Below are 21,229 nucleotides of genomic sequence, written 5' to 3' on the forward strand. Positions count from 1 at the left end.
TGAAGGTGAAGGATATGGAGAGTTCAAATACAGTTTCTATAGGAGAAGAGCAGGTTGAGCTGGAAGGTGGAGTTAAATATGTCATCAGTTTGGAGTCCTTGCATTGACGCAAGAAACCTAAATCCAGCCCACATGAATTCCATTGACCCTTAACTAGCATCAATTTAGCTTTGACTGATAGTTGACTAAATTCTTGCTTATAAGTAGCAATAATAAACTCTTCTGTGCTTTGAATTCAGCAAATGCTCCTAGTTATTTGCTCCTGACAGTTGTAGCTGGAAGGCTCCAGCTTTTCAATTCTAATATAAAAATGTAGGGTGATCAGGAAGGAGGAATTCACATTCTCTCTCTTCCATTGGCCAGAGGTTCTTTGCATAGACCTCCTCTCTCTAGATTTAACTGAATGCCATTGTAACTGACATCAGGTTTTTTGGATGGCAAATGAAAGTATTTTACTTATTTTCTGACTGTTCACTCTTTAAAATAAGTTGGGGGGGGATCAACTTTCTGTATTCATATTGTATCTCATATGTATGTTTTAAATTGTGCATATGTGTAAATGTGCATTAGAAACCTTGATTTAATGTACCAGTTTGGGGGATGTGTGTACATTAAACAACAAATGTCCATTAAATGTGAAGTATATAATTTGCATTATATACATTACTTGATTTACACAATATGTATTATGTGTGAAAGTTACATGTCGCATGCATATTTTAAAATTATGTAGATTATACATATAATTCACATAAGTATGATTACTGATTTGTAAAACAACAGAGTAACAAGTTGAGTTATTTAGGAATAAAATCCAAGTTCAAATTGTATTCATTTTATCTGAAGTCTGCAAACTCTGTAAAACTCCAAAGATATGTGTTTCAGTTTGTCTGTTGTGCATATGTATTATGTCTGGTGATCTACATGTGGAATCAGATGGTTTATCTCTGTACATATTTATATTGCTCCCGATATCACTTCAAAGTATATTAGCAGTTTGTCAACATTTGGGTATTTGCATCATTGAATATGATAATTCCCTGTCATAGCAATTAAAATAGATTCAGAACTGCAGATCAGAACAAGAAAAAAAAGTACCCTACAATATTTTTGGAGTATAAGACGCACCTTTTCCCCCCAAAGAGAGGGTGAAAATCTGGGTGCATCTTATACTCCGAATATAGCTGCCTTGGTCGTCTGGAGAAGGGGAAAGTGAAGCAGGCACAGCTCAGGAGGCAAGGCGCAAGACAAGGTGGCTCGCTGCTCGGATTCCCGCTTCTCCAGACAAGCCAGTCATTGGCTTCTGCTCCTGGTCCAGGAGATGGATCTGGCCAGGAGGAATGCAAGCCCCATTTTTGCAATCGGGGAGGAAAAAGAGCATTTCAGGCTCTGGGCAATCCCTGCAGCCTGGAATCGCCCGCTGCCTGAAACGCTCTTTTTCCTCCCCAATTGCAAAAATGGGGCTTGCATTCCTCCTGGCCAGATCCATCTCCTGGGCCAGGAACAGAAGCTGACCGCCCCCTAACTGGGTTGTCTGGAGAAGGGAGAGGCCGAGCAGCGAGTCACCTTGCCTTACACCTCTCACACAGTTCTGTTTCACCTGTCCCTTCTCAGATGGTTCTAGGCAGTTGAGATGACCCTGCTGCCACCTGAAAACACTGTTATTGCACTCTCTGCTGCCCAGAACCAACCAAGAAGGGGCTGCTGAAGTGGGCGCTGCAATCCCCCCCAATCCCCCGGATCTGTCATGTAGTTCTTATTGCTACTGCTGCTATTGCGCCCATCTACCAGTGCCAGGGAGACTCCTGACCTGGCGCTCCCACATTCTGAAGTTTTCTTTCCATCCTGTGCTTCTTTCACTAGCCAAAATCCCAATGATGGCAATAGCTTTTTCCAGAGACAAAGTGGAGTTCTAGAGTCCTGAGAAAAGCCTTCGTGCAGAGGAGATTGGTCCCCCCCTTGCTGCACATCCCCACCCCAATCCCTCCGTATCTGTCATTAAGTGCTTATTGGTACTGCTGCTATTGAGCTCAGCTACTGCATCTGTTTGCTGCATGACAGATCCGGGTAGATTTGGTGTGTGTGTGTGTGTGTGTGTGATGAGGCAGCCTCATTTCCTTTATGCTTCCTTTTTGCCGCTCAGGCATCACCACAAGGAACCATTAATCCAAATGGAAGGGATCCCCACCCCTCCTCATCCAATGGGCTGGTCCCAGTCAAGCACAGCAGCAGCCATTCAGCATCCCCCTGCATGTCTTTCCCTCCTTGCTGAAGAGAAGAAGTGAGCCGACTGCTACTCCTTGAGCCAGGTGGCTCACCATCACCGCCAGTCTGAGGGAAAGGGGAAAAAATAAAGAGCAGAGAGAGATGTTTAGACGTGCCCTGCCGTGAGATGGGTAGAGAAAAGTGGATTTAAGATCAATAAAAGCCTTTAAGAAGATCAAGCCCCACATGTCACATTTTTGCCCTCCCAGCCCCCAGAAGCACTTTGCAGGCTTCCCAAACTCTTTGCATGCCCCATTTTTCACAAAAAATGGGGTATGCAGATGGTCTGCAGAGCGCTCCTGGAAGCCAGGGAGAGCAAAAACATTTTTTTTTTACATTTATCTCTTCAAAATCTTGGGGCGTCTTATACTCAGGTGCATCTTATACTCCGAAAAATAGGATATTTTGTGTAATGCAGAGCAAGAGTTTTGACTTTTAAGCAATGACATTTATAGCTGCATTTATATATTTGTATCAGTTTCCTTGTACTGTTTTGTAAAAGATGCGGACAACTTTAATGTGAACAGCTGCAATTCTATGCACATTTCCTTCATAGAAATGGCCCATAGGTGACTCACATGCAAATATTGCCTATAAATGCCTTCATCCTTTAAAAAATTTAGCACTGCAATCTATTCTGATTAATAGTATTTATTAAATAATTCTGATTATAACCTTTTCATAAATAATAATAAATATAACTTTTGCTTTTGTGTGTGTTTGAGTGCCTTCAAAACAGTCTTGACTTTTGATGCCCACAGTTTTTTGTTTGTTTGTCGTTGTTGTATGTCAAGATTTTGTCTTTGCCTGCTTCATAGGATTGAGAGAGTGACTATCCCAAAGTTACCCAGATGGCTTTGTTGTTAAAGTAAGACTAGTATTCACACCCTTCTAGTTTCTATCCTAATGCCTTAACCACTGCGCCAAAATGGTTCTTTAATAAATGCTATTAAGAAAGTAAATAATTTACTTCCAAGGAAAGCCTATATTTTACATCAGTTTCTTTCCATTTTTGTGGCATATTGGGCGCTTGTCAATTATGAACCTAGAGCTTTCTGAATATTCTTAATTCTTTTTATTAATGTGCTAAGTAATTCTGCCTCTTGAGATCTATTGCTGTGCCAGGTGTGAAGTCTGAAATAATAACATCAGAACAGAATATAAATGACATTAGGCAAACTGTGGAGCCTGAAAAGATGACTAAATCTACCAGGTAAAAATGAACCAAGCCAAATTCTGAACCACTAGCTGAAATCACCAGATTTACCCAGTATTGAAAGATTGTCTTAAGTATGAAATGTATCAGATATATGTATATAAGAAGACATCATATAAACATTAAATCCTAATCATCCAAGCCAATCCAGCCAGCTATTGAATTTTTAGTTCTCCTTCTCCTCCGTTACAAAAAGAAGTGAAATGCTGAAGGATCAAAGAAAGAATATCTGTCAAAGATCTACTCAATCATTTTTCCCAGAATAATCCTTTTATTGTTCCTCTGTTTCTTTTTTTTTCTTTGGGAAAAAATCCATCACTAGATGGCTCGGGACATACAGTAGAACACATTGTCCAAAATAGTTACTACATATCAGATTAGGAAAGGTTATGTTATGGTAACTGACAAAGGGTGCAAATTGAATAATGCTTTGCATGTAAGCTGCCTTTCCCTTCAAAACTGATGCTATTTCACTGATTGGCAATAATAATTTAACCTTGACAGTCTCTATTTAAGATGATTTCCCATCATTCTGGCAGCCTCTGCAATTAAGGATTGTCGTTCCTTTAAAGTTGTTCTTTTTTTTTCTTTTCATATAAATATAATAATATACTGGGCTGTAACTTACCATAAGCCTATTCATTTTCTTCAGTTGGAACATAGCAAGAATAATTGGTCCCTGTCCTTTTTAAACACCCCATGGCATATTTAGTTATGAATTCTCTCTCCCCGTGGCTTTATTTTTTTCCTATATTATTTCTCGTGTGCCTTGTTTTCTAAATGTTTAATCATTATTATTCTCTGAACTCTTCCCAATTTGCTTGCTATTTTTCAGATTTGTTGTCTAAACTAGAACACTATAAAACAGCCAAGTTTTTAAAAGCTCATCGTATTAAGATAAACAGACTTGTTTAAGATTTATTGTGCTCAATGCAATATAATGAATTACAACTTCTATATTTTTTTGCTTGGTTACAGTACATCATTCATAGAATTTTCTGTCCTTTCTTGATTCAGCAGTATATTTTAAATATTTCCTTTTATATTCTCCTGTGTATTAAAAATATGATATAACAACAGCAACAACTAAATGTTTATTCTATCCTTTGTTCAGCTGAGTTTGCACAGCTAGATTTTTTAACAATGTGAATTCATCCATTTCTTTCTTAATATTTTAAAAAGTTCTAACAGCAATTGGGGGAGTCCTAGTCATAATTTGTCCACTTGGTAGAATGAATCCATATTCCTATAGTCTTGTTGTTGTTGGTTGCGAAGTTGTGTCCGACCTATCGCGAATCCATGGGCAATGTTCCTCCAGGTCTTCCTGTCCTCTGCCATCCTCTGGAGTCCATTTAAGCTCATATAGGCTCCTATAGCCTACTCCCATATTATATCTGTTGGAAGAAATGTCCTATCTGGGTTCAGTTCCAAGTGGGAAGAAAGACGCTGGAAATGTGGAGACTGCTTGGAAAGGTGGTTTAATAGTAGACAGGACCACATGGTTTGAGGTCTTGGACAAAAAGAGCACATGGGTGAGAGAGGGAGAGAGATTTACACCCTATCTTGGGCCTCACCTTGGAGCTTCCTGTTCCTGTGTAAGAAATGTATTCTGATTGGTTGTCAGACTCCCAGGCCTGGCTGAATCTTGCTGGGTGATGATGTAATGAAGGGGCTTTGGGCAATTCCTCTTATGGCTTAATGGCTTCATCCTGGTTTGGATCTTGAATGTGAGAACTAACCCTATCATGTCCTGAGGGCCATGTCTTTTGTGTTGTAGATAAGCTGGCCCAGCCTTTGTCTTGTAGATAGGTTGGCATCAAAATATCTGCTGGGGTGCAGGGAGCTGAGGGTCTGAATTTGTCTTTAGAAACATGTTTCTCCTTTACAGAAAATATAATATTATGCCTTTTTAATATTTCCTAGAATATTTCATTTTCCTAGGATGGGTACTAACTTTTTACCTATCTAAAACTGCGTGTGTCCTATATCCAAACATCTGTTCACTATATTTTCATCCCCAATGTTTTTGTTCTAACTGAGAATTCTTGAACCTAAACACTTGCAATATGACATTGATGGCCTTATTGACCTATTAAAACTCTTGATACAATGTGAATTTTTAGATCTTTTCCTCCAGGGGAAAACCTTGGCAGTTTTACTCTTTTGTATATTGCCATAGGTTACAGGTAGGGAAAAGAGAATTACCTTAACAAGGTGCAAAGAAACCATATTCTATATTGCAAAAATAGAAATGGGAGCAACCATGTTTCCATATGCCTTAAATGTAATATGTTAAAGGATTGTGCTACTGCCACATTAATATGACATGAGATCATTTTGTATCTATCTATCTATCTATCTATCTATCTATCTATCTATCTATCATCTATCTATCTATCTATCTATCTATCTATCTATCTATCTATCTATCTATCTATCTATCTTTCTATCTAATCAATTATCTTCTTTTCACCAAAGGACCTGTAATAAATGAAGGAGCAAAATATTGGAAAGTGATAGAACTACACCCCAGTTCTAGTACTCCATGGATATTTTATTGTCTTGAAACAAAAGGCTAACACACAGTTCTGCATGGATAATAGGTTTATACTCTCATAAAAATTTCTAAAGGGAAAAATTAAACATTTAATTGAGTATATCCGATAGACCTGTAGGTAGGTTTGATTTGGAAATTCAATTAGAAGGTGATTTAATCCAATTTTGGATGCAATCAACTTTGTGAATTAGATTGTCAAACTAGAAATGAGTCACTGGATCAAATGAATTACTGAATCAAATCAGTTGCCTCTAAACCCATTTAGCAATTCAATGGCTTTTTGTGTAAGAAAGCATTTTCTGAAAATTGATTGCTTGAATTGCAATATCAAATGCAGATCTGATTTATTCTGAATTCAGATCCATATTATAGCATAATGGGGGATTCAAACCTTAGAATAGTCTCAAAACTAAACCCTTAAAGTAAAGACATAGAGAAAGATAATTAATCCATTTGGTAAGAGTTAATCTATCCAATTTGGAAAAGGAACTTGGGAAAAATATTTTCTGTTCATTTATAAAATGCTATCAAAACACTGCATCAGTTCAGAGGCAATCAACTAGACAATTAAATTGATTTCAATTAAATTGATCAATTTGAAAAATTGATTTGATTTAGCTAATTGAATTTTCTGACATCAGGCATATAAGCGATCAATCTCTTATTCTACACAAGGGATTTTCTAGACAAAGGGAGAAAACGTAGTTGCCCCTTCTGCCATATCTTTTAAAAATAATCATCTTAGAGTAAAAATATGTCTGTTAAATATAAAAAGATGTGATTTGTGTTTACAGGACAGGCATTAGAGTTTGCCCAGCTGAAGTGTCTGATGTGAGTGACAGTTTCTTGTGATGAATGAAGCAGAAGCCTTCAATTTATGAAAAGTTAGAAATTCAATTTCTCCACCACAAAAAGAAATTAGAAAGCTTGAAATTGTTCATTTCCCAAGGATATATAGTTGAATATGAAGAAACATAAAATAGTGAGTAATACCTTGGGTCAATATATACATATATATATATATATATATATATATATATATATATATATATATATATATATATATATATATATATATATATATATATATATATATATATATATATATATATATATATATATATACACACACATACATACATACATACATACATACATACATACATACATACATACATATATATATATATATATATATATATATATATATATATATATATTCTCCTCTTCCCCCCCCCCCACTCCCTTCCCTGCACACGTGGTCCCATTCCCCTCCTTTCTGAGCCAACATGAAGAGGACCATGGCTGCGCTGATCTGAGGCTGGAGCTGAGGAGGCTCCTGCATACGTGGTCCCATTCCCCTTGCAAGGATCCCGGGCTCACCTGATGCAAAAAATGGCGAGATCGGCGTACTTGGGGCTGCTGCTGCGATGTCCAGGGAGGCTAAACCAAACCGCGCGCTTCTCCCAGAGTATTTTTTTTTCATGATGAGAGCGGTGAGGCTCTGCCTCCCCTGACTGCATACCACTGTTCCACTGTTACTGAGACAAAGCCAGCACTCCACACACACCCCACCAAGATTTATGGAAGGACGGCAGCTCTGATCATAATTAAGCCCAAAACCCGGCCTGAAGATGGTGAGTGAGACCTCGCTGAAATGTTGCCAAGACAATCTCAATCTTACACGGGAAAAGACCCGAATACAACAAGAGCAGCATACATACATACATACATACATACATACATACATACATACATACATACATACATACAAATAAATATATATATATATATCAAAAGAAGAACCGGCTGAGATCTCACATTGCTCCTGGAAGCACCAAGCCGGAAGCACCAGCCTGAAGATGATGAATGAGACTTCATCGAAACGTCGTGAAGATACTTCCAATTCTACGCGGGAGAAAACCCGAACAACCAAAGACGTACATGCAAACACCCGCGAAAACCTCAGAACACACACACACACACACACACACACACACACATAGATCTATAAATAGATCTATACTAGTCTCCCTTTATTTATTTATCAGTACAAATACAACACACACACACACACACAAACACACACACACACACACACACACACATATATATATATATATATATATATGAGAGATAGAGATAGAGATAGAGATAGAGATAGAGATAGAGATAGAGATAGAGAGAGAGAGAGAGAGAGAGAGAGAGAGAGAGCAGTGACGTGCGGTGAGGTTTATGACTGGTGAGGCACTGACACAGTGCTGGGTTTCAAATATTTTTAGACTTGTGGACTTCAACTCCCAGAATTCCACAGCCAGGCATGCTCAGTTCCAATTTAAAGCGACAGCATTTGTTTTTCTCCTTTGCTCCTTCTTTCTTTTTCTTTTTCTTCTCCTTCCCCTCCTTCCTCCCTCTCTCCCTTCCTCCCCCTCTCTCAAACACACACACACACACACACACACACACACACAGAAGTTGGATTGGACTACCCCTTCCCTCTCTCACTCACTCTCAAACAAACTCCCCCACACACAAAAGTTGGATTGGATATCTTTTCCAGTGGCTTGAAAGCAGCTCCTCTGCCATCCCCCCCATTCCCCTGCTGCCTTTCCCAAACACCTCCACCATTGCAAATGCAGCCTGCTGTCTGGGTGGGAAATGCCTGGAACACAATAAAGCCCACTCACCACCTCCTGCTGGCAGGCTGGGGTGAGAGGAGAGGCAGAGAAGCCGGAGGGGAGCCGATCTGAGCCTTCCAAAAGAAAGAGGCTGGGGGGAAGTGTGTGTACTACAGCATGGCTCTTTGCCTGGCTTCCTGCCTCCTCTTGTGGTCTCCTCAGTGCTCGCTTGTGCTCTCCCTCCCCAAGTGTAGTTTGATTGCAGGCGGAGCCACGTTGCCTTTTCAAACTTGTAATCAGTGAAGCTGGGCTAGATTTTTATATAGTTTTATCCAGCTGTGTGTGTGAGAGAGAGAAATGAATGGGGGCCTGGGGAGGAAGTCACTACACTTGGGGAGGGAGAGCACCAGTGAGGAGACCACAGGAGGAGGCAGGAAGCCAGGCAAAGAGCCATGCTGTAGCACACACACTGGCCCCACAACGTGGCTCTGCCTGCAATCAAACTACTCTTGGGGAGGGAGAGCACAAGCGAGCCAGGGTCCTTCCCTCCAGCCTTTGCCCAAAGCCCTGCACAGCAGCAGGAGGATGAAGTTTGAATTCCTCCCCCTCCCTCCAACCCACACGTACCTTTTCCAGCTTTTTTAAACAGTTAAACAGAGTCATCCACGGTGAGGCAGTAACTAGCTCAGCTTTTTCCTTTTACTTTTTTTTTTCATGATGAGAGTGGTGAGGTTGTGCCTCACTTGCCTCACCTGACTGCACATCACTGATAGATAGATAGATAGATAGATAGATAGATAGATAGATAGATAGATAGATAGATAGATAGATAGATAGATAGATAGATAGATAGATAGAAATATAGAGATAGCTAGCTAGCTAGCTAGATAGATAGATAGATAGATGATAGATGATAGATAGATAGATGATAGATAGATAGATAGATAGATAGATAGATAGATAGATAGATAGATAGATAGATAGATAGATATACATATAGATATACATATAGATATACATATAGATATACATATAGATATACATATAGATATACATAGAGATAGAGATAGAGATAGAGATAGAGATAGAGCGTGCACCTATTGCTATTTGTATTCCCTTTGTTATTATCAAATGTATTATCAAGTATTAGTATGCCACAGTTGCCATTATTTCATAAAAGGACCTTTTCCCACCTGCCTAATATACAGAAAACCTTTGCATATAAAGCATCTCCTCCTGTAGCCTTTCCTGATAAAACCTGGAAAAAAAACCCAACTTGGACCATCATATCTGAGAACTGATCTTGTCACTTTATCAAAAGAGCCATAATTAAGGCACTGGGCTAGAAACTGGAAAACTATGAGATCACGCCTTTGACCCAAAACCAGCTGGATGACCTTAGGGCAGTCACTTTTTCTCTCAGCCCCAGGAAGAAGGCAAGGAGAAACCACTTCTGAAATCTTGCCAAGAAATCTTCCTAATGAGAAATTTCCTAACTGTGAGGACAATTAACCAGTAGAGCAGCTTGCTGTCAGCAGTTGTGCTTCATCACTGGAGGTGCTTCATCACTGGAGGTTTTTAAGAAGAGACTGGACAGTTACTTGTCTGAAATAGCATAGGGTCTCTTGCTTGAACAGGGGGTTGAACTAGAAGATTTCACAGGTCCCTTTCAGCTCTGTTCTGATTAAGCATTGATTAAGCTGAAGGGACTAACCCAGGCAATACTGACTCAGGCACCCACATGCATGCAAACCATTTACCCACTACACTATCTTGGTTCTCTTTTTAAGTTGAACTGTATGTTGTGAGAAGAAGCACTTTCTTTTATTCAGTCATCAATTTCTTCCATTTAGAATTAGTGGATGATCCTAGCATCCCACATTGGGGTATATCTTATTTGTTTCCTATTGGACATGATTTTGTAATTCTCTGTTCTGAATTCTCTTATCTAATCAAAAGATTACAATGTTGTAATCTTTTCTGGCTCCCTAGTTATTTTGGCCATCTTTTTGAACCATACAGAGAACCTTTCCCTGCCCATGGGGGAGTTGATATTCTATCTACCCACCCTTAAGTCATCAGAAGAAAAAAAGATGACATTTGCTGTCCTCATTGTCAATCTATCCTAGATTTCTTTTGAGGCAATGGCTGTTGCAGATCTTTTTATACCTTGAAGTCTCCCTTGGATACGTTTGGAATAAATGGGGAAATACTTTTTTTTTGCAGGAGTACATCTAAGGAAAAATTAGGATGAGATGAAGGCAATATCAAGGAAACATGACCCAAATAAATTATGTAAAAAGGGCATGTTTGTATTATAGGTAGGTTCAGTGGGAATTAGTCTGGTGAGAATTTGTACAATGTATCTAGAACATAGATATATTTCAGATATATTTCTCTGTAAGGGATGCTTTCCCCCCACTATTGGTTGCTAAGTTTAATTTCAAACCTTACCTAATGAATAAGTGAGCATTTCATTGTTATAGTGTATCTACAATCATGTAGCAATAGTATTTAGACTTATATACCGCTTCACAGTGCTTTACAACCCTCTCTAAGCAGTTTAGAGAGTCAGCATATTGCCCCCAACAACCTGGGCTCTTATTTTACCAACCTTGGAAGGATGAAAGAATGAGCCAGTGAGAATTGAACTGCCAAATTGCAGGCAGCCGGCATTCAGCAGAAGTACCCAGTACTTCATTCTAACCACTGCACCACTGTGGCTCTTACATTCAAATTAGGGTGTACAATACCCCAGGATAAATGAGCAGAAAATGTCTGTATTAAAAAAAAGTTTCCTTTTCTTTTCTTCATAAGAAAAACATTGCCTTTTACATACCTACTGAATAATTATGAGATATGACCAGAAGTAACTGAGCAGGGGAGAGCAAAAAGAGGAATTGTAAAATAAAGCATTAAATATAAGTTGGTATTCATGTGAAGGCAAAAGGGCATGGAAGTGTTGTTGGTAATGAGAAATGTTTTAGGCAGGCTGACAAAATTTTACAAGTATAAGTACTGTAAATTTGAATGTCAGCACCTCTCCCTCTGTGAAATTCCTCCATGCTTGTTATCATAACAAAAATGCTTCGTGTTTCATTCTGACAAAAGGGAAATTGGTAGTTAATCTTTTGCAGAATCTATTTAATACTTTAAGTGCATTGCTGTAAAGCTTATTTTAACTGCCCTGCCCCAAGTCACACAATTCCAGATTTACATCTTAATTACCAGCATGAGTTGTTCCAATGGAATTAATTCAGACTTTTTAAAAAATGAAGAAGAAAAATCAGTAGGCAACAGAAGGACATCACATGGAAATGATGATGGTAGAAAATCAGTTGGAACTACTTTCAGTAGCATATTGAATGCAATTTATTGTGAATATCTTCCAATTGGGAATATGTAGATTGTGTCTCATAGCTATTAATAATTGTTCTAGGGAAGATCTGGTTACAGCACATGTATTCACAGGACAAAAGACATTGTGGCATTTTATTTGCTACAGAAGAAGCTTCATGGAGTAGATTCCATTCGATATAATGGGTGATGCAATAACACTATCATCTCTCATATCCATAGGGACTTCATGGTTTATAGAAATCATGGAAAATTGAATTTCTCTGTTACCTGGAAAGTGATAATAAATTGTGGCCTTAAAAACCCCAAGGCTTGGTGCTATATGGTAATTAAAAAGAAGCAGAACTAAAGAATAATGTTCATATTGTTTGGGATGGGTGGGTGGGAATAATATGATGATAACCAAAGCATTTTCATAATCCATTTTATAATGTGTAGGGGGAAATATTGTTCATTGAATGTCCATTTATTTGTGTTAATGTCAATAATGAGCAGATAATTATGCAGTCTTCCTTTCTGTGTGGAACATAGTGTTCCCATTCATAAACCAACCAAACTCAGTTATGCTTAGCTTAAGCAAACTCAGTTATGCTTAGCTTAAGCAAAATAGAGAGATCCTCATGTACCCTTAAGAGCTATTTTTACATGTCAAATTATTACTTGGTGCTTCATGGCAGTGTTGAAATTCATTTTTTTTTACTACTGATTCTGTGGGCATGGCTTCGTGGGTGTGGCAGGGAAGGATACTGCAAAATCTCCATTCCCACCCCACTCCAGGGGAAGGATACTGCAAAATCCCCATCCCTTCCCACTCCTGGGGGAAGGATATTGCAAAATTCCCATTCCCTTCCCACTCCTAGGGGAAGGATATTGCAAAATCTCCATTCCCAACCTACTTTGGGGTCAGCCAGAGGTAGTATTTGCCGCTTCTCTGAACTACTCAAAATTTCCATTACTGGTTCTCCAGAACCTGCTGAATTTCATTCCTGCTTCATGGTGAGAAACATCAAAGTATCAATATATAAATACTTATGCAGAATTGTGTAATGTTTTATTGAAGATGTTGTAAATAATAATGAGACCACTTATTCTGTTGAGTGTTTTGATCCACAATTTACTTTAGCTCATTCAGTGATTTCATGAGAGTTTGGGTGTTATTTTTTGTTTGTAATGTGCCTTTGGTTTTCTACACTACTTTTATCATTTTTCTTACCATATCTATCTATTAGGGAACAGTTCAGTTATGCCTTTTGATCAAAAAAAAATCTGTGGGTAAGGATCCCCAAAGGGATATATAAAACTCACAAATGCCATATTAGGAAAAGAAAAAAATAGAACAACAATAAGAAGAAATGGGGGAGGGAGAAAAAAAGGTAATAAGCATATGAAGTCTTGGAATTTCAACAGATTTTAGAGATCCTTACATTAAATTTAGATAAACAAATACACAGTCTTTCCGTTTATACAATGTTAGTAAAAATAAAACAATGTTACAAGTTAAGAATCAGTAATCTTAAAATGGTTGGGTGTCTTTTGATATTTTTATCTCTTAAAATATACTGTATGTGTCAGGTTCCGAAGTAATAGATCCACTGCCAGCAAAAACTCAGAAGCAGGTGAATTCCTCAAAGAATAGCTTTATTCGAAATATCAAATTGGCACATATCTGGTGAAAATCAACTATGAGAGGCCCCTTGGTTTTCACCTAATTAAAAGTAAAAGTTTTCCCTTCAAACCCAAACAATCAGTCACCTGGCCAAATCATGGTAGCAACCGCAGGTTTGGTGACATCACTATTCCTTCCTCCGGTCAGGTGTGAGGACGTCCTTGGGTCCCAGGGGAAAGTACACAACCCCAGCTATCTCTATTCTCCCCTTCCTATCCCTCCCACCAGTGTGGCAACACTGAAGCTCCAAGATGGCTTTGGCCAGATCAGCTTCAGGGTTGACAATATGGTCATTTTTAAATTTAAAAATGTCTCTGGAGAGTTTCAAAACTTAGGCAGGTATCATCTTGCATGACTGTATGTAACTGTATAAATATTCTGAGGAGTTCTGCCTTGAATTTCCCCACAAGTGAGAGTATAACACAGATTTATGCAGTATAGACAAACATATTAGAAGAAATTATAATCTATGAGATCTCACCAGGCAAACAACAGAAAAGAAATTGAATGATTGGATTGAACATTACATGACTAAAGCTTTGCAGTGGCAAACAGCGATGATAGCGGAATAATAATTGAAGAAATGCCAAGTCCAAAATGCCTAAGTGTCATTGTAATATATTAACATGTGAGAGAAATTAATTTGAGCTATTACATTCTAGTAGAGAAAATTCCAAGGACAGTGAATCTTCAATTAATTTTCCTATCATGCCCCCGGGGATTTTCATGTCCAGTTCAGAAGCATTTATTTAAAAGCACAGGAATAGAAGAGAACATTTTACCATGTAATCGAAGATAAAAACCAGTGATAAACTCAGACCAGAGATGGATATTTACAGCTAGAGGTCATTCAAAATTCTGCAAGAATCAACAGATTGAAATAAATGTATTCTCAAAGTGACAAAGGAAGTATGTTCATCTGTAGGACTTCAAATATAAGTATTTAGTGTGTTAAGTAGAATAAAAATCTGATTTTAAATAATCTGGAATGACTTGAATAATATGATTTCATAGTGTACTAAACATAACACAATGGGGAATAGCAAAAGTCCAGAAAGCTGTCAGAAAATGTCAGGGAGTAATAGATGAAAGGCAAGGAATTGGGATCAGGAGCTGGAATGTAAGATAGGGACAAAAGTTTTAAGTCAAAGAAGCCTTTTTACATCTAGATTGCCACTTTGATGTAAAGCTGACAATTATCTTGTCCTTGAACACCAGAAAACTCTATAGTTGGGAATCACTGATCTTCAATTACTTGCTTGTTAGATGCCCATAGAAGCAGGAAATGGTGTCAGGAGATAGATGAAGTAATGTACAGACCATTAGTACATTTCAATTCTTCACCATTCTATCATTTAAATAAATATACTAGAAAATATTGTTGGGAATGCAATTGTGCCCTGATTGTGGGCTTCTGTTTGGCCACTATGGAAGAAGTTGGTAGACCTTAATCTAATCTAGCAAAAGTTTTTAAAAAATCTTTCCAATGTACATCCTCAATAAATATACGTACATGTACTCATCAGTGATAGGATTCACTTACCTTCCCTACCGGCTCACAAAAGGTCATGCATTACATTGGGGTGGGGGGTTGGAGCCTCCCACAGCCGCAACTACCGGTTTACCTGAACTGGAGAGAACCGGCTGAATGCCGCCTCTTATGCTCATATACTGTGTGTTACGTGACTCAAAAAATCCAACAAAGAATTGAATAGAGGCTAGTAGAATCAGATGTGAAAGGACACTGTTTTAATTAACTTAATATGTATTACTGATTTTATTCTGTTTGTTGCCAAGAGTTCCTTTTGGTAATTGGACAACTATAAACGTCTATTTCATTTGTTTGTTTGTTTGTTTGTTTAATAAACTGAGTAGAGTTATTTATGTGAGATGGACAGCAATAGAAATCAAATAAGAAAATACAAGTGTATATACATACATACAGTACTTATATCCTCCCTGATTTAGCTTTACTGAAACTAGAATGAATACATATTCAGAATCAATGTATGTTTTCTCCAAATCTTTATAAATGGTCACTACTGATTGTTTAAGCAAAGCTTTCCTTGAGTTCTTGGTTAGTAGTTTTTCATCACATTGCAGAACTAAGCATATGTGAAATGGAAGAAAGGCTCAAAAGCTATGGCTTACTTAGGATATAGCCAGTGATGTGCAGTCAGGGGAGGCAGGGGAGGCAGAGCCTCACCGCTCTCATCATGAAAATAAAAAAAAAATACTCCGGGAAGCTGAGAAAGTGGCTGGGAGAGGCGCGCGGCTTGGTTTAGCCTCCCTAGATACCACAGCAGCAGCCCCAAGTGTGCCAATCTCGCCATTTTTTGCATTGTGCGAGCCCGGGATCCTTGCAAAGGGAATGGGACCACGTGTGCAGGAGGCTCCTCAGCACCAGCCTCAGATCAGCGCAGCCGCGGTCCCCTTCATGTTGGCTCAGGAAGGAGGGGAATAGGGTGCAGGGGAAGGGGACCTCCTGCACATGTGATCCCATTCCCCTTGCAAGAATCCTGGGCTCACCCGATGCAAAAAATGCCTAGGTACATCATCACTGCTAGAAGGGAGTGGAGGGGGGGGAGGAGAAAGGAGAAGTTTCTCTTCTCAGAAATGTCTTCTCAGTGGAGCTGTAGCAGCCTGCCTGTCCCTTTCTGACATTTCTGAGAAGAGAAACTTCTCCGATCGGGCTGCGCCCATGCGATCGGAGCAACCATGCAGTTTGATGATGTCACCAGCCTCACCAGCCATAAACCTCACCCCACGTCATTGGATATAGCTGTGTTGAAGCTGCAAAACAGTAAATTTTCCATACAAGAAAGAGGAAACTGTATGTTCACTTGAAGCAGTGGAAAAGCCTAACTCTTGGTATTTCCCCATATAAATATCAAATTACAATTTCAAAATCCATTTGCTGACCAGCTTGGACTGGTTTTCTGTGGATATTCCTACCATAATATTTTTGCCCCTAAAAATCTCATAAAGTCATAACACAAGGGTCATAGTTAAATCCCTGGGATTAAGAAGAATGGGAAAATAGATCCAAGGTTAATAGAGGCATTTTCTTTTCTTAGAGATTATGAGAAATAGATACAATATTTTAAACATTTGTAAAAAAATGTTCATAATGGAAACAACTTCAGTTATATTATTTTAAAAATAATTAATAAACACTCCATTCCCAAAGGCTGTTTTGTTTTTATTGTTTTTTTTTCTTTTGATAGAAAAAGAACATGGTCTTATCCTGAAACAAGCTGATGAAAATGAACTTCATTTTCAAAACCTTCAGTAAATGTAAGAAGTCACTGATTTTGTCTATGGCAGATTTGGTTTCCTTTTTTCTATAACCATTTAGGTTAAAGTTGTGTGACATTCCTAGAAATAGGCAATGTAGAAACATTGTAATCAGGATTGGTTTGGGTAAAGGAAAACATATTATTAGAATTGCTATAATGAATAATGTAGAGCTATGTAATTAAAATTGTATTAAAAATCAATCAATGAAATCACACACCTGTTGCCATGTAGGTTTGCTTAGTTGTTTCATGTGTCTTTCTGCCTCTAGAAGGATTTTATGCTAGTCCATGACTAAAGGTGAGGTTGACAGCCTTGACAACAAAGTCAATTGATTTTTAACCAAAAAGCAACAAGGAGCAAAACTGGATATCCATAGTCTATCATAGCCCCACAAATTGAATCAACAACTACATCTTGCATATATCAGGTGAACAATCTTGGATTCCAGGTTAGGACAGTAGAATGCAGTATGCCAGGCTACATCTTCCGACTGCTGGCTGCTAGCAATTGAGCAGTTCAATTCTCACTGGCTCAAGGTTGACTCAGCCTTCCATCCTTCTGAGGTGGGTAGAATGAGGACCCAGATTGCTAAGGGAAATAGAATCAGAGGTGGGTTCCTACCGGTTCGGATCGGTTTGGCCAAATAGGTAGTAACTTTGGGGGTGTGCCACTGCCACACCCCCCAAAAAAAGTTTGCACACCAAACTGGCAGTAATGCCGGTAGCAACCCACCCCTGAATAAGATGACTCTGTAAACTGCTTAGAGAGGGCTGTAAAACACTGTGAAGTGGTATATAAGTGCTATTGCTATTTATTTCCACTGTAATTTGTAAAATTGAGGTGGTTATAGAAGAAGTTTTAAAAAGTACATTTTGAAAAAGTTTATATCAATTGTTTTCAAAAGATTTTTTTATTGCTAGCAAAAATATTCCATCACGTATGAATTATTTGAATACACATGTTAATAGAGATTTTAATGAATCAATGCAATCAAAATCATATCTATTCATATTCATAAATAAAAAACATCAAATTGCTAAGACGAGAAGTTACTGTATCAGGGGAGGGGGCAAGGTAGGGAGAGACAGAGTTACTGGCACCCTTTAGATCCAAGAGGGATTCAATAGATATATGAAGTAAAGCTGCAGGTGTTTTATAGCTTGTGGTTCAGGTTTATAAAAATGCAGGTGGTAATAGCTGAATTAATTGAAAAGTTGCCAGATGTGATCATAAGGAGTTTGGTCTTTATTATGCTCAAGCTGTTTTCTCAGATGTTGGATAAAAGAGCTCATACAGACCACAGTGCATTAATATGACCAATAACTAAACTATCTGCAAATTACTATTATTTAGAATATGTACTCTCTAGCTATAAGATTACTGTATTGTGAATATAATAATGAAATAAACATACCTATACACATATTGAGGGGGAGAAAAAAGGGGGACAGAGATGGGGTGAGGAGACTGCTTATATCTTAATAGTTTTCAGCAGTGATGTAGTCAATGGGATGATTATTTCTCTGCCATACAACCTAAGACTGTGATGGTAAATCCATGGCATGTGTGCCACAGGTGGCATGCAGAGCCATATTTGCTGGCATGCCAGCTGGCCAGCTGATTCTTGGCCTTCCAGATGGCCAGAGAAGGCTCCCCCCCCAGACTTCAGGAAAGCCTCCGGAGGCTTGGGAGGGTGAAAAAACAGAGCCAACCGGAAGTTCCGGTTGGCTCATTGGCCTTGTTTTTGTGCCCTCCTAAAGCTTCAGGAAAGCTCTGGAGGATGGGGAGGGTGAAAAACAGCCCCAACTAGCCAACCCGACCCCCTGGAAACTGGAAATGGATCATGTCCAAAATTCCAATAGGCCGGTTGGGGCTGTTTTTCACCCTTCCCAGCCTTCAGAGGCTTTCCTGAAGCCTGGGGAGGGCAAAAAAAGGCCCCAACAAGACCAGAAGTTCAGAAACGATCCATTTCTGGCTAGCATGTACATGCACAATTTTGGCACACCATAAGAAAAAGGTTCGCCATCACAGACCTAAGATAATGTGAACCCCAAAGAGCTACTAATTAACTGTACTGTAGTATTCATAATCTTCCATGTACAAGACACCAGCGTCTGTTCTTCATACAGGTGGTCCTAAAGTTTCAACAGTTTGTTTAGTGACTGTTCGAAGTTACAACAGCACTGAAAAAAAATGACTTATCACTATCTTTCACACTTAGGATCATTGCAGCATCCACATGGCCCCATCATCAAAATTCAGATGCTTGGCATCTGACTCATATTATGACAACTGCAGTGTCTCGGGGTTGTGTGACAGTGACTTGCGGTGAGGTTTATGGCTGGTGAGGCTGGTGATGTCATCAGCGCGAGCCGCGGTCCCCTTTATGTTGACTCAGGAAGGAGGAGAATGGGACCACATGTGCAGGAGGCTAGCACTGAGGACCCTCCTGCACACGTGGTCCCATTCCCCTCCTTCCTGAGTGATTGATGATTTTTTTTAAAAAAAGGCCATCCTAAAAAGCTGGGGTGGGGGAAGAGACTTATAAAGCAGTGATGGCGAACCTATGGCAAGCACAGCAGAGTTCACCCTTTTTTAAAGCCATTTTTCGCCCTCCCCAGGCTCCAGAGGCTTTATAGGAGCCTGGGGAGGGCGAAAACAGCCTCCCCGCCCCCCAGAAGCCCTCTGGAGGCGTCAGGGAAGCCTCCAGACAGTCCCTGAAGTCTTTGGACAGTTCAAAACGATCCTCCAAGCAAACTGCCTCAGCCTCCTGCACACGTGGTCCCATTCCCTGCCTTCCTGAGTCAACATGAAGGGGACCGCGGCTCGTGCTCCGCAGTCCCGCGGCTCGCACTCCATGGTCCCCTTCATGTTGACTGAGGAAGGCGGGGAATTGGACCAAGTGTGCAGGAGGCTGTGGCTGCCTCCTCTTCCTGCACACATGGTCCCATTCTCCGCCTTCCTGAGTCAACATGAAGGGGACCGCGGCTCGCGCTCTGTGGTCTCGCGGCTCGCGCTCTACTGTCCTCTTCATGTTGACTCAGGAAGGTGGGGAATGGGACCACGTGTGCAGGAGGCTGAGGCTGCCTCCTGCACACGTGATCCCATTCCCCGCCTTCCTGACTCCTGAGTCAACATGAAGGGGACCACGGAGCGCGCTCCCCGGGACCGCGGCTCACACTCCGCGGTCCCCTTCATGTTGACTCAGGAAGGCGGGGAATGGGACCACATGTGCAGAAAGAAGGCTGAGGCTAGAGGAGCCTCCTGCACACGTGTTCCCATTCCCGGACCATGTGTGCAGAAGGCTCCTCAGCGCCTTTTCCCTTCTGTGGCAAGTAAAATGGAGCAAAATTCACTTAACTGTTTTGCTAAGAGCAGACATTTTAGGCGCAATTGTGGTCATAAGTTAAGGATTACCTTAGTTGGTCTGTGGTTTTTTTTAACTCCAGTTTCTCTAAATTGTGTGAAAGGAAATCTGCCACAGATTAGTTTTAGAACAAAATAGTGATGCTCCCACAAAAATCACAAAAGAATGATGCTCCCACTATACTATAATAGTTGACAACTCGAAAATGAGGAATAAAATGAACATCTGAAATACACATGCACAAAAAAAATCAGAAGTCCAGTGGCACCTTTTCTGACTAACAAATGTTATGAAAAGGCATATGTTTTGGTGAGCTGCAGCCCACTTCATCGGACAGACTCCTTCTAAATTTTTGTCACCAGAGACTGACAATGGCAGTCCTCCCACAATGTCTGCATATTTGAAAGCTGTGAACAAAAGAATGTCAGAGGAAGTGGAATTTAAAACAGCGTCAGGGGAAAAAAAGAATGTGGTAACAAACGAAGGTGTTTCTCTTTTTTTTTTTAATTACAGAAAATGTTATGGAATACAATTGTCTGAATGCATGTGATAGGTAATTCATTTACTTTATTTATAACCTGCCACAATCTTTGGCTGTTTACAGTAATAAAACATGGGAAATAAAAATTAATGGTAAAAAAAATTACATAGGTACAAAGTCATAAAATCCCCAGCCATGATATATTCTTGTTCCCAGTGATCGTGCATCCTTGTAGATTCTCCAGTGCTTTATTTTTAGTAGAGGCTGGAAAACCAAAAATAAAGGGGACATTTCTTCAAATGAGAAGATCGTCTATAGGATAGCTGGTGCCAATGCAAAGCAGAACCAAAAAGCTTCTTTGTGTGCATCTCATAGAAATGGAGAACTATCACCAGTTGCTAT

The sequence above is a fragment of the Natrix helvetica genome (assembly GCF_964273705.1).
Source record: "Natrix helvetica genome assembly, chromosome: 2".
Lineage (NCBI taxonomy): Eukaryota > Metazoa > Chordata > Lepidosauria > Squamata > Natricidae > Natrix > Natrix helvetica.